This window comes from Festucalex cinctus, chromosome 2, assembly GCF_051991245.1.
Source record: "Festucalex cinctus isolate MCC-2025b chromosome 2, RoL_Fcin_1.0, whole genome shotgun sequence".
NCBI lineage: Eukaryota > Metazoa > Chordata > Actinopteri > Syngnathiformes > Syngnathidae > Festucalex > Festucalex cinctus.
In genome coordinates, this window is record NC_135412.1 from 43,217,000 (window position 1) to 43,230,985 (window position 13,986).

The following is a 13,986-nucleotide window of genomic DNA, read 5'->3' on the forward strand; positions in this document are numbered from 1 at the left end:
GCCCTCGCAGCCCGGGCCACGTTGGGGTACTTGCACATTGGGGTACTGGCACATTGGGAGCAGAGTTTCTTTGAAAATGGCAAAATAAACCTTTACATGTGGATTTTTCTTTTGCCAGGTGTGATGAGTGTGTCAAGCTCAATGGGTTTTGGTGAATGTTAAGATCTGCAAAAATCAGTGTACTTTTTTATTTTTATGGAATGAGTTGCCCTGATTTGTATTTTTTGTAAAAGTATCATCGCTCGTACTCATTGCACAATGTTGCTGTTATTGTCCATAGAGGCTATCAAAAATAAATAAAACAAAATAAAAAAGTACGTATGTTTGGATCGGTCTGATGCCAGTGAACATTTTGAGTGGTGGAAAGTAAACGAATATGTAGAAGTTGCTGTGACACTCACCTTTACAACTTGTTGGACAAATTTGCACGGGAGATGAACTGGTGATGGCTACTAAAATCTACACATGGGATCTTCAAATACTTTCCAACTAGGGTATATGACTCTGCCTAGGTTACAGAAAGGCCAAGATAGCTGTACTATATGACTATGTGCAGTAAGATTAAACTCCCATGCAATCACTTTCATGCAACATTTCTAGCACCCTAGCTTGACATAGGACATGTGAAATCATTTGGATCTCAGCTGCATGAAACATGGAAAAAAAAAAAACAGTCTCTTATGAAATTAGAGAACATTTATTTACAGAACACACACGAAATATGAGAGTAAAAGGGGAAAAAAAAGGCAGAAAATAAATAACGACCCGGGGATTAATAGTTCAGTTCGTTGGGTACCATTCGTTGGCGCGCTTGTTGGAGCTCATTTGTAATCCACGAGGAAAAGATACTTGTACTCACAGATTCCTTCAGATCCAAGCAACGATATTCAAACCTCCTGCAGAGCAGCGTGTTAGCTTAGCCACGGAAATCCTTGCGTGGTCCACAGGCGGAAGAGTAGGCCTCCCGGTCAACGACAAGTCCTGAGCACTTCTAGCAGCGTCACGAAGCACTTTATCCCGAAGCACACTATCAACAAGATTCACAAGCCTTCATAAAGTCACTGTCTTTCCAACGTCCATGAATTCACCTTTCCTGGTTTCATACTCACTCAGAAGCTTGTTGGGAAACACTCTTTCCCGCACACGCACTTCTGCTTGTTTCCACGTTGAGCTAAGCAGCAGCTAACTGCTAATAGCAGAACTTCGTTTGAGCTAATGACGCAGCACAATTAACGGACATTACTTTCACACGACAGATTCTCTCGATAAGTAAAATCAATGGTCAAAAGCAAGGCAATTACCTTAGTTGAACCAGTAACACTTAACTGTAAACGCAAACGGTATCTCTCGTCCTTTCTCCGTGTCACTCTCGTAATTCTCCTTTTTCTCCCTCGTACTTTCCTTTCCCTCTCGTTCTTTTAGGTTCCACCCCAACAGTCATCTGATTGGCTGATAATCATTCCCCACGTTACTCTGATTGACTGTCCATCGATATAACTCAAATGAATGCACACACGAAAGAAAAACACGTCACTGAGGCGTTCAAGGTCCCGCTCAAATGGGAAATCACAGTATCGTTCAGCATCAACTCTTCTCTACAAGGCAATGAAATAACAAGGTGAACTTTACAATAAAAAACTTTAAAAAAAAAAAAAAAAAAAAAAACTCTTCTCTACAAGGCAATGAAATAACAAGGTGAACTTTACAATAGAAATCACAACAGCAACAAAAATAGAGTGCTACATTCTTCCCCCACTCAAAATGGTCATGTCCCCATGACACAGAAAACAGAACAATTTCTACATCACATTGTTCATAAACAGGATGTAAAATTTGCTTTTATGCTATCCACTTGTAAAGAGCACTCGTATATCTCTTAGGAGGAAACAGTGACAAACAAACATTCTTTTCACCACCATCCTTGAGGGTAACACTGTGTGTACTAACTGACACAGAAGTCGGGCTTCCTAAAATGTCATAAGTCAGTCTGGTTGCCGCTTTTCTTTGTCTCTGAGGCCGTGTAGACTCATTCGAGAACTCTATAACACGGTCATGACCTTCACTCGAGTCACCTACGTCCTGTGTCTCAGTGTCTCTTTCACTTTCAGTCATCTCTTCAGCGCCTTGAGTCTGAAGTGAAAATCCAGCATCCTCATCTGTGGCAGGTCGCTCGGCAACAGACGCTTCCTGCTCTGAGGAACTTGTGGATACAGTGCTATCCAAATTCAAACTGCAAGGCTCTGAAACTTCAGTGGTCTGAGGGTTCACTTCCTGTGAATCCTTTGCCTGATAACAGTCATACCATGTTCCCATTTCATCCTCTTCTGAGTCAAATGCAGACTCCAACTCCTCTTGTCTAGAAGAAAGCAAGTAATTCTCTGTCTTCTTGGCTCTTAGACGCTTACTGGCTCTCCTCACAGGCGAAGTTGTCTCAGTCTTTGCTGGTTGTAGTTGCACATCCTGCCCAATGGGTAAGAGGTGGTTACGATGCAGCACTTTCAGGGCCATTTCCATCTTCTGGTTTCAACTTGAACACAGGAAGACCAGGCAGTTTACTCTCTACTAAGTAAGGTGTGTCTTTCCACCGATCAGCAAGTTTGTGTTTCCCTTGCAGTCCCAAATTCCTTATTAAGACCCTGTCTCCAGAGGCTAACGGACAGAACCGGACACTCTGATCATAGCGTCGCTTGTTCCCTAAATTTTTCTTCTCCGCCATCATCTCAGCCAACCGATAAGCAACTTGAAGCTCACGTTTCATAGTTTTGACATATCTTAAGTAGGATTTGGTGGAAGATCCATCACTTGAAACTCCAAACGTCACATCAACTGGCAGTCTGGCTTCCCGTCCAAACATGAGAAAATATGGAGAATATCCTGTCGATTCATTTAGTGTGCAATTGTATGCGTGCACCAGATGACTGATGTGTCTACTCCATTTAGTTTTCTCCTGTGTCTCCAAGGTTCCAAGCATGTCAAGAAGCGTCCTGTTGAATCGCTCGGGCTGAGGGTCTCCCTGAGGGTGGTAGGGCGTAGTTCGTGATTTCTTTATGCCAAGCATGCTTAAGAGTTCATGAATAAGACGACTTTCGAAATCTCTGCCCTGATCTGAGTGCACTCTTCTTGGGAGGCCATAATGGACAAAATACTGTTCCCACAGAACTTTAGCCACAGTTGAGGCCTTTTGATCTTTTGTAGCAAAAGCTTGGGCATATCGTGTGTAATGATCAGTCACCACCAGCACATTACATATGTTTCTAGAGTCGGGTTCAAGCGACAGAAAATCCATACACACCAAATCCATCGGTCCCTCACTACTAAGGTGTGACAACTCAGCAGCTCTCTTGGGCAATGTCTTTCTCTGGATACACCTGGAACAATTCTTGCAATACTTTTCAATATGTGATTTCATTCGGGGCCAATAAAATCGCTCTCGCACCAAACTATATGTCTTTTCGCAACCTAAATGACCTGATCTATCATGTAATGACTCCAGCACAGTCTTTCTGAACTCTTGCGGGAGCAACAGTTGTTTGCAAACTGGTCTGTTCGGAGGCTTACTCAAATGGTACAGCACAGAGTCTTCAAATTTTAACTTCTCCCATTCTTTCAGCAACAATGACACCTCTGGGTGTTTTCCTTTGTTCGCAAAATCAGGACTCTTCTTACTGACAGATTTCCATACTTCTCCAATACATGGGTCTTTTTGCTGAGACTTTGAAATATCTGCTGATGTCATTCTGGGCAGCTCCTGAGAGTTCAGAAAAGACAGGTTACAATAAGCTCGAGGCACAGCATATTTGGAAGAGCCCAAAAGGTCAATCGCTCTGTAACGTCTGTTACGGGGTGATCTGACTTCTGACACATGACAGACAGCTTGGACGGTGGCAGCAGGCATAGTTTTCTGTTCATCTGTGTGGGGACGCCGTGACAACGCATCTGCATCGATGTTCAGTTTTCCAGGGCGATATTTTAAGCTAAAGTCATATGTTGACAATTCCGCCAGCCATCGATGCCCAGTCGCATCTAATTTCGCTGTGGTCAAGACACACGTCAGTGGGTTGTTATCTGTATGGACCTCAAATTTGACCCCATAGAGATAATCATGGAGTTTGCTCGTAACAACCTACTTTAACGCCAAAAATTCAAGTGTATGCGTGGGATAGTTTTTTTCTGATGGGGAGAGACTTCTACTGACAAAAGCAACAGGTCGTAACCCTTCCCCCTGGTTCTGGTAGAGAACTCCTCCCAAACCTTCCCTGCTTGCATCAACATGTAAAACATAAGGCAATTTTGGGTCGGCGATAGCCAGGACAGGCGCGTTTGTAAGATTCTCTTTCAGCATCTCAAAGGCTCTCTCGCAATTCTCATCCCACCTGGATCCAAACGGTTCAGAGGGTTGATACCACCGTTTAGTCTCAGAGTCAGATTTTGAGATTTTTTTTTTTTTTCTTGTCTGGTGCCTTCTTTTCTGACTTTCCTGCCACAATACAGCCTTGCAACAACTGATTGAGTGGATGACAGACTCTGGAAAAATTCTTCACAAACCTCCTGTAGTATCCACAGAAGCCAAGAAAAGACCGAAGGGCAGTGATATTGTCTGGTCGCGGCCAGGATTTCACAGCTTCAATCTTTGAAGGGTCGGTAGCAATGCCATTGCTAGACACAATATGTCCAAGATAAGTCACAGAAGAGCAACAGAACTGACATTTATCCAGGGATAATTTTAATCCTTCCTCCTGTAACCTGTCCAGCACTTTAAGAAGTCTTTGCTCATGTTCCTCTAATGTTTTTCCAAAAACAATCACATCGTCGAGGTAGACCAAAACTTCTAGGAGATTCATGTCACCAATAGTCTTCTCCATGATTCGTTGAAAAGTGGCCGGTGCTCCACAAATCCCTTGTGGCATCCGCTGAAATTGATAGAAGCCTGCTGGGCAGATGAACGCTGTTTTCTCTTTGTCAGCAGCACTCAATGGGATCTGATAATAGCCACTTCTGAGATCAAGAACACTGAAGCACTTGCTACCACTAAGGCAGGACAGAGCATCTTCAACTCGAGGGACTGTGTATTGGTCAGGGATCGTTCACTTGTTTAGAGTCCTATAGTCCACACACATGCGTATAGTTCCGTTTTTCTTCCGAACGACAACAATAGGAGACGCATAGGGACTTCTTGACTCTGAAATTATTCCAGCCTCTTTAAGATCACTGAGATGTTTCCTCACATCTTCCAGATCACCAGGAGGTAATCTTCTTGAACGTTCTCTGAATGGCCTCTCATCGTTTACACGGATGCTGTGCTGTGTGCTCTTTGCGCATCCAACATCAAACTCAGTGCAAGAGAAAACTTATTTTCTCTCCATCAACTTTTGACACAATCTCTCCTTCCATTCCGTAGGGATTGGAGAATTACCAAAGTTAAAGGAAGCGGGTGACAGGTGAGGTGTAGACAACTTTGCCTCCTCCTTTTCAGGGACAGTATTTATCACATCAATGGGAAACAGGTGAGCAATTGGCATGCCACGTTTTATCATAACATCATGCCTAGAGACATTTCTCACAGTGACAGTGATGCGCCGACAGTGGACAGCAGTCGACTTCTCAACAACAGGCATGACAAGAAGTTCTTCAGGGAAACATCCCTCTTCTGGTCGGTCAATCAGCACATCTTGGCACAGAAGACTGCGAGGAAATTTTGGAATTCCAAGAACTGTAGCAACTCCTCCAGGTGACAGGGTGAAAGGTTTGTTTCGTGCAAACCAGACTGTTCCTCTCTTTGTCTCATCTGGGTCATCAGGGGTGTCTTGTAATTTTTCATAAGCGTCTCTTATGACTGGATGAACAGTGAGAGTATTCAAGAAGTGGTCTCCCTCATGTTCTCTGCAAGAATTGAATAATTTCCTAACTATGGAGGTGTTTGTACCAACCAAAATGGAAAAATCACTTTTCGATGCCGGATCAGGACACACAAGCACAAGTGTTTCAATGGTCTCAGCTACGCCAACTACATCTCCAGCAAACTCAAGTTTCAAGCACAAGTATCCATCATATGGGTACTCTTTTGTACTGAGGCCCCAAATCTCCAGGCACTCAACTGGAATCAAGGGAAAGTGCTTTAAATACTTGTCATAAAAGGAGCGATATAGGAGGGTAACCTGTGACCCGCTGTCAAGCAAAGCTTTTGCATAAATGCCTTCAATTTGTACAGAGACAACAGAACTAGGTCCAACTAGAACTTCTGGCACAGCGCTCTTCTCTTGTTTTAGCATGCGACACTTTGTGGAACGTATCTTGTCCGGAGCATCAGGCCGTTCCAGTACTGAGCCCCTGTGAAGTTTCCCGATGGCTTTTTACTTTGCAGAAGGCGCTTATTCACTTTCCGAAGATTTTCTGGGTTTTGACATTCTCGCTGGAAATGACCATCTTCTCCACACCTGTAGCAGAAGACATCAACACGATGCTGGGTTTTATAAGACCGTTCCTTTCCATTCACTGGCTTGCTATAATTCTGCACTGGAGGCTGCGGTGCATTTTCTGATGCAGTAACAGAGGCAGAAACCAAGCGTTCGACCTCTTTCCTGAGTCCTTGAAATTCTTTTCTCAGACTCTCTATGCTTGAATCATCTGCTGCAGCTGGTGCTGATGGTGGCACTGGTTGTGCAAGTGTAATAGATGCTGTGGCACACCCTACCTTCCTGCTTGGAGGAGATGAACTCACATTTTTCATCTTTCAAGAATCATTCCCTCTTCCTCTCTTACATCACGAAGAAGCTCAGTGAAACTTGGAGGAGGCTTGAGTTTGTAAGTCATCCTAATACGAAGAGCAACTAGATCATGGGACAGCGCACCTCTTGCAACTTGTTCAATACGTGCTCGATTCATGTCAGTCACCTCAATTCCACCTTTACGATATACTGCATGCAATAGCTTGTCCAGTCTGAGGAGATAGTCTGACAGTTTCTCATCTTCTTGCTGGAAAGTGTTACGAAACTTCACCATGAGATCAGCTGCACTATCTGTGGTCCCAAAAGCGGTCTCCAAAGCTTGAAGATAATCATTTGAAGTGGCATGCACATTTGCAACCCTCAGCCCCCGAACTATGTCTGCTGCTGGCCCTTTCAGGCTCTCCGCAACTCTCTGTTTCTTTATAATATCTGAACATTGCCACTCATTCAGCATGTGAATAGTCTGTTCCGCCCAGCCATCATACTCCTCTTCTCCATGAGGGGTAGGTTTCATTCCTGTGAAAAAGCGCAGCTTACGATAGCCTGCTCCATCCACAGACGAGGTTTGACATTTTTCAACGAGTGATGAGATTGCATTCACAAGCTCTTTGTTCAGGTCTGGAGTCTTGGTTGGGGCACATTTTGGACTAAGTATGCCTTCCACATCGACCAAAGTCTTCCCTTCATTTGCTAGAAATGACATTAGCTTGGCCTGAAAGTTTTCCTCTTCACTAGGTATGCTGAGATGTCGGGTATCACTGACATTCACTACCCACAGTCTTAAGTCATCTTCGGCTCTTAGCTGTTCCGGTATATTAGCGGTAGTCATGTCATTGATTGTTTCAACTAATACTAGCTGTCTGTTGTGTTCTACACAACGTCCTCTTATTTTACAACGTCCAAAAATATTAGCTTTGTCCAGCACGTTGTAAATAACATCATCCGTGCATTCAAGAGAAACCTCACTGAGCACAATAGCTGTGTTTGCATCAATACCTTTGTCTTTACACCATTTGATTATCTGTCCTGACTCCATGTTCACAAATTCAACACAGAGAAAAAAAAAAAAAAAAAAAAAAAAAAATCAACTCTCCAAACACAATAGTTATTTACGCCTCTATGTTTAACAGGAGCTTAGCCTTATCATGAATAAACTCACAGATGCACACAGTAAATGAAGATCCCGGACGAGCCCCTACATGTAGCCCCTCACACATGTAGCCCCTCACTCAATTCGGTTCTGTAGAAGTTGCTGTGACACTCACCTTTACAACTTGTTGGACAAATTTGCATGGGAGATGAACTGGTGATGGCTACTAAAATCTACACATGGGATCTTCAAATACTTTCCATCTAGGGTATATGACTCTGCCTAGGTTACAGAAAGGCCAAGATAGCTGTACTATATGACTATGTGCAGTAAGATTAAACTCCCATGCAATCACTCATGCAACATTTCTAGCACCCTAGCTTGACATAGGACATGTGAAATCATTTGGATTTCAGCTGCATGAAACATGGGGAAAAAAACAGTCTCTTATGAAATTAGAGAATATTTATTTACAGAACACACACGAAATATGAGAGTAAAAGGGGAAAAAAAAGGCAGAAAAGAAATAACGACCCGGGGTTTAATAGTTCAGTTCGTTGGGTACCATTCGTTGGTGCGCTTGTTGGAGCTCATTTGTAATCCACGAGGAAAAGATACTGGTACTCACAGATTCCTTCAGATCCAAGCAACGATATTCAAACCTCCTGCAGAGCAGCGTGTTAGCTTAGCCACGGAAATCCTTGCGTGGTCCACAGGCGGAAGAGTAGGCCTCCCGGTCAACGACAAGTCCTGAGCACTTCTAGCAGCGTCACGAAGCACTTTATCCCGAAGCACACTATCAACGAGATTCACAAGCCTTCATAAAGTCACTGTCTTTCAAACGTCCATGAATTCACCTTTCCTGGTTTCATACTCACTCAGAAGCTTGTTGGGAAACACTCTTTCCCGCACACGCACTTCAGCTTGTTTCCACGTTGAGCTAAGCAGCAGCTAACTGCTAATAGCAGAACTTCGTTTGAGCTAATGACGCAGCACAATTAACGGACATTACTTTCACACGACAGATTCTCTCGATAAGTAAAATCAATGGTCAAAAGCAAGGCAATTACCTTAGTTGAACCAGTAACACTTAACTGTAAACGCAAACGGTATCTCTCGTCCTTTCTCCGTGTCACTCTCGTAATTCTCCTTTTTCTCCCTCGTACTTTCCTTTCCCTCTCGTTCTTTTAGGTTCCACCCCAACAGTCATCTGATTGGCTGATAATCATTCCCCACGTTACTCTGATTGACTGTCCATCGATATAACTCAAATGAATGCACACACGAAAGAAAAACACGTCACTGAGGCGTTCAAGGTCCCGCTCAAATGGGAAATCACATTATCGTTCAGCATCAACTCTTCTCTACAAGGCAATGAAATAACAAGGTGAACTTTACAATAAAAATCACAACAGCAACAAAAATAGAGTGCTACATCAAGTTTGGGATTTTTTGGAGCATGTACCGGGGAGTTATTAAGCATATCATTTTTCATTGCAAAACGTGTTTACAATTTTTGTAAAAATACCGTAAGTGGGGTATTTTTTTTTCATGCCTCAAGGGCTAGGTGGCGCTGCATATATAACTGAATGTTGTCATAGAGATAGCTTCAGGCCTTGACTATAAACATACATCTCAAGTTTGGGATTTTTTGGTGCATGTACTGGGGAGTTATTAAGCATATCCTTTTTCATTGCAAAATCCAAATTTTGATGCCCTGCCCTCATCATATAGTATTTCGAAAAGTCAAGATTTTTCCCCCTGTCGTTGGGTCAGGTCTTGACATGGTCCAGGTCAAGTCTGAAGTCAGTCGGATGAAACGTGTACGAGAAGTGGGCAAAAGTATGCCCCCTGTAAATGTGCAAAAATCGTCAAAAATGGGACATTCAAAAATTCGTAGCTCACTTCCTGTTCATTTTAGCATATGGGTCCAAGAGACTTTTTTGTAGGTCTTGGGCTCCCTCATACACCTAAAAATATTCATAGATCTTGCTTAAACGTACAAGCGGGGCTGCTTCGTTAAAAAATTCTATGGGGCGCTATTGAGTCATTTTTGGAAAAATAGCACATTCTACGATAAAATATTGCTCATTTTGCCAGGCCAGATGTGTGTGCCAAGTTTCATGTGTTTCTGTGCCAGTTTAGACCCTCAAAAGTGGCATTGTTTTCTTGGCGAACAGTGCTTAGCCACGCCCACATCGATTCCCGAAAACTCACAAACTTCATGTTGTGACATCATGAAGGCGGAAACCCTCATCTGAGCAAATATGAGGTACGTCCAGTTAACGTGGTTGGAGAAAAACGTTGAAGAAAAATCTTAAGAAAAAAAATCGCCAGTAGGTGGCGCTATCAGTAAGATGAAATATAAGTTTGTAGATGAGTTAAGGACTGGACTGTCATCAATTGTGTGAAATTTTGAGAAGATAGGATCATCTGGGTCAAGTTAATGCAGCTTTTATTGTCACGAAAAATCTTCAGACTTTGCGGCACCGTAACGGCCACGCCCTTTGGCGAAAAGTTACAATATTCGGTGTGGGGCATGATCAACATGTTAAGGCGTTTCTGACTAATTTTCAACTCTATCCCTTCAACGAGCTCGGCACAGTAGCTGAAAACGTAAAGTGTGACATTTATTATTACCACTAGGTGGGACTATATGTATAACCGAATTTTATTGTATATATGTTGTCAGGCCAGGACTATTAAGTTGCATGAGAAGTTTGAGATTTTTTGGAGCTTTTCCATGGGAGTTATTAAGCATTTTGTCTTTCTGGAAAAATGAAATTTTAAAGGCAATATTTGATGCCCCGCCCCCGTCATATAGTATTCCGAAAAGTCAAGATTTTTGGCCCACTTGTTGTCTTAGGTCTTGAGATGATACATGCCAAGTTTGGAGTCAATTGAATGAAAAATGTTTGCTAAGAGGGGAAAAGCATGACCACAGTGAATGTGCCAAAATTGGACATAAAAAAATTCATAGCTCACTTCCTATACATTTTAGCTACATGGTACCAATTGACTTTTTGTGCGTCCCGGGGTGCTACACGTGCCTACCAAGTTTCGTAGCTCTAGGTCAAACATGCCGGGATTGGTTTTTATTTTTCTACGCTACGGGTCGCTATAGAGTCTCATTGTTATGACAACTTCATAATATCAAATTTTTCGCCGGGCCCAAAGAGTGTGCAATGTTTGGTGAGTTTTCGTAAATGTTTAGGTCCTCAAAAATGCGATCGTTTACGGAGAAGAAGAAGAAGAAAAAGAAGAAGAAGAATTCGAACGAAAAACAATAGGGACCTCCCAGCGGTCGCTGCTCGGGCCCTAATAAAACAAACAAAAAAAAACTGACTTCCACCAGGATCGACCATGTGAACTTATAATTCGTGTCCGCAGTGTTTCGCCGCTTACCCACGCAGGAAGGATGTTGTGGTTTGCTCCAAACCTGTAGTAATCAATTTTAAGTGTCTTAGAAACCGGAAAAAATGTTGATAAAAACTTAGTCATGCTAGATCACATTGAATATAATGATCTTATATGGGTTTTTTTTGTTTTTTTTGCTGATAAAATGTAAACATGCAAGTAACATTTCAGTCATAAACTATGAAAAAAAGAACACCCACTAACTCTGGCCAGCAGATGGCAGCATTGTATCTCTTTTCACTGGGATCCTGTGGACACAACTTATCGAGCCACTTCTCGTCGCGAGCGCTCGACACTTGCCGAGTGTCTGCTTCGAGGGTAACGTTCTATTGTGTGTTGCAAATAAATAAATAAATAAATAAAAAAGAGACGAGCGATTGTGATACTTCTATCGTGAGCGCTGACACTCTTGTCCAGCGTCTGTTTTTAGTGTAACTAACTAGCATTAACAAGTCACGTTTTACAATATTGACAAGAGCAAATGGCTGTTGTCAAGAGATTTGTTTTAACGTTTATTAAAAAAAAAAAAAATACATGCCTGACTGGGATCATACCCACGATGTCATGACTCGCGTTTTCGTGGGCTATCCGCTCAGCCACGGAGGACGGACTTGTAGCCTTGCTTCAAATTTGTATTATCAAGTGATCCACAGGGAGTACGGGCATAATAAAGTGATTGCACTGAGGTTTAGTACATTAATTGTTTTATGTGAAACAATTGGAAAATATCCATGTCTGAAATGAAAGTTGGGGGTGACAACAACAAAAAAATCCCCACCGAGGTTCAAACCCGGGCTTGGGTGTAAAAATGCAACCTCAGGAGAGTTACTTACCCGGTGAGCTAATGGGGCTCGTTCCAAATCAGAGCAAATTGGCATGAATTACTGGAATAGATTGAAGTTGGAATGACGTAAATCGGATGAATAATGTGGAAGTAAATAGAAAGTGTAGAATGTGGGAATAACCGGCTACGAAATCGGAAATTGTGAATTTTGGAACTGAAAAGCTGGAATAGCTCATAGCATGAATTACTGAAATGTACTGAAGTTGGAATGAAGTAAATCGGATTAATAATGTGGAAGTAAATGGAAAAGTATAATGTGGGAATAATCGGTTATGAAATCGGAAATTGTGAATTTTGGAACGGGAAAGCTGGAATAGCTCATAGCATGAAATACTGGAATGTACTGAAGTTGGAATGAAGTAAATCGGATGACTAATGTGGAAGTAAATTGAAAGTGTAGAATGGGGGAATAATCGGCTACGAAATCGGAAATTGTGAATTTTGGAACTGAAAAGCTAGAAGAGCTCACGGCCTGAATTACTGGAATATATTGAAGTTGGAATGAAGTAAATCGGATGAATAATGTGGAAGTAAATGGAAAATGTATAATGTGGGAATAATCGGCTACGAAATCGGAAATTGTGAATTTTGGAACTGAAAAGCTGGAATAGCTCATAGCATTAAATACTGGAATGTACTGAAGTTGGAATGAAGTAAATCGGATGAATAATGTGGAAGTAAATGGAAAATTTATAATGCGGGAATAATCGGCTACGAAATCGGAAATTGTAAATTTTGGAACTGAAAAGCAGGAATCGCTCATAGCATGAAATACTGGAATGTATTGAAGTTGGAATGAAGTGAATCGGATGAATAATGTGGAAATAAATGTGAAATGTAGAATCTCCAAAATGTAGAATGTGGGAATAATCGGCTACGAAATCGGAAATTGTGAATTTTGGAACTGAAAAGCTGGAAGAGCTCATGGTGTGAATTACTGGAAAATATTGAAACTGGAATGAAGTGAATCAAATGAAAAAGGTGGAAGTAAATGTGAAATGTAGAATCTCCCATTAAGAATAATGGGGAAAAATCGGGTACGAAATCGGAAATTGTGGATAAACGGTGAATATTTGGAATAATCAAAATGCACGGAAGCATGTCATGAATATTTGGAATATGTTAAAATTGGAATGACGAAAATCGGATGAATTATGTGGAAGTAGTTACATGTCAAAAAAGTGGGCGGAATAAGAAGAAGAATAAAGAACGAGAAAATGCCATTTCTGGAGAAATGGCATGTGAAGGCTGGAGAGCTGAATGAATACCTGTGGAATGATTTGGAATAATGTTGAATGATGTTGAATGATATTGAATGGTGTTGAATGGAAAGTGTAGAATGTGGGAATAATCGGCTACGAAATCAGAAATTTTGAATTTTGGAACTGAAAAGCTGGAAGAGCTCATGACGTGAATTACTGGAATAGATCGAAGTTGGAATGAAGTAAATCGGATGAATGTGGAAGTAAATGGAAAATGTATAATGTGGGAGTAATCGGCAATGAAATTGGAAATTTTGAATTTTGGAACTGAAAAGCTGGAAGAGCTCATGACGTGAATTACTGGAATAGATCAAAGTTGGAATGAAGTAAATCGGATGAATGTGGAAGTAAATGGAAAGTGTAGAATGTGGGAATAATCGGCTATGAAATTGGAAATTTTGAATTTTGGAACTGAAAAGCTGGAATAGCTCATAGCATGAATTACTGGAATGTATTGAAGTTGGAATGAAGTAAATAAGATGAATAATGTGGAAGTAAATGGAAAATGTAGAATGTGGGAATAATCGACTACGCAATCGGAAATTGTGAATTTTGGAACTGAAAAGCTGGAATAGCTCATAGCATGAATTACTGGAATGTACTGAAATTGGAATGAAGTCAATAGGATGAATAACATGGAAGTAAATG

General features: G+C 41.6%; 1 protein-coding gene and 1 long non-coding RNA gene across 5 annotated transcripts in view; both read right to left on the minus strand.

Annotated features, from left to right (window-relative positions):
- The window catches only part of sema3b (sema domain, immunoglobulin domain (Ig), short basic domain, secreted, (semaphorin) 3B), a 365,064-nt gene that overhangs the window by 145,058 nt on the left and 206,020 nt on the right, over positions 1 to 13,986 (minus strand). Inside the window, exons 1-2 of one of the 4 annotated variants that reach the window (XM_077515173.1) lie at positions 1,327 to 6,685; positions 860 to 1,212 (exon numbers count right to left, since the gene is read on the minus strand). The exons of 1 other annotated variant lie outside the window; for it this stretch is intronic. The gene's annotated coding sequence lies outside the window, so the exon portion shown is untranslated. Of the gene's footprint in view, positions 1 to 859; positions 6,686 to 13,986 lie in introns of those variants that run through there. 2 more of the 4 variants (XM_077515172.1, XM_077515170.1) reach the window with 2 other exon arrangements.
- LOC144013201 (uncharacterized) lies at positions 7,870 to 9,123 on the minus strand. The gene is made up of 3 exons (XR_013282175.1): positions 8,886 to 9,123; positions 8,694 to 8,796; positions 7,870 to 8,611 (listed from the first exon to the last, which is right to left on the minus strand). It is a non-coding gene; the product is annotated as an uncharacterized LOC144013201 (long non-coding RNA).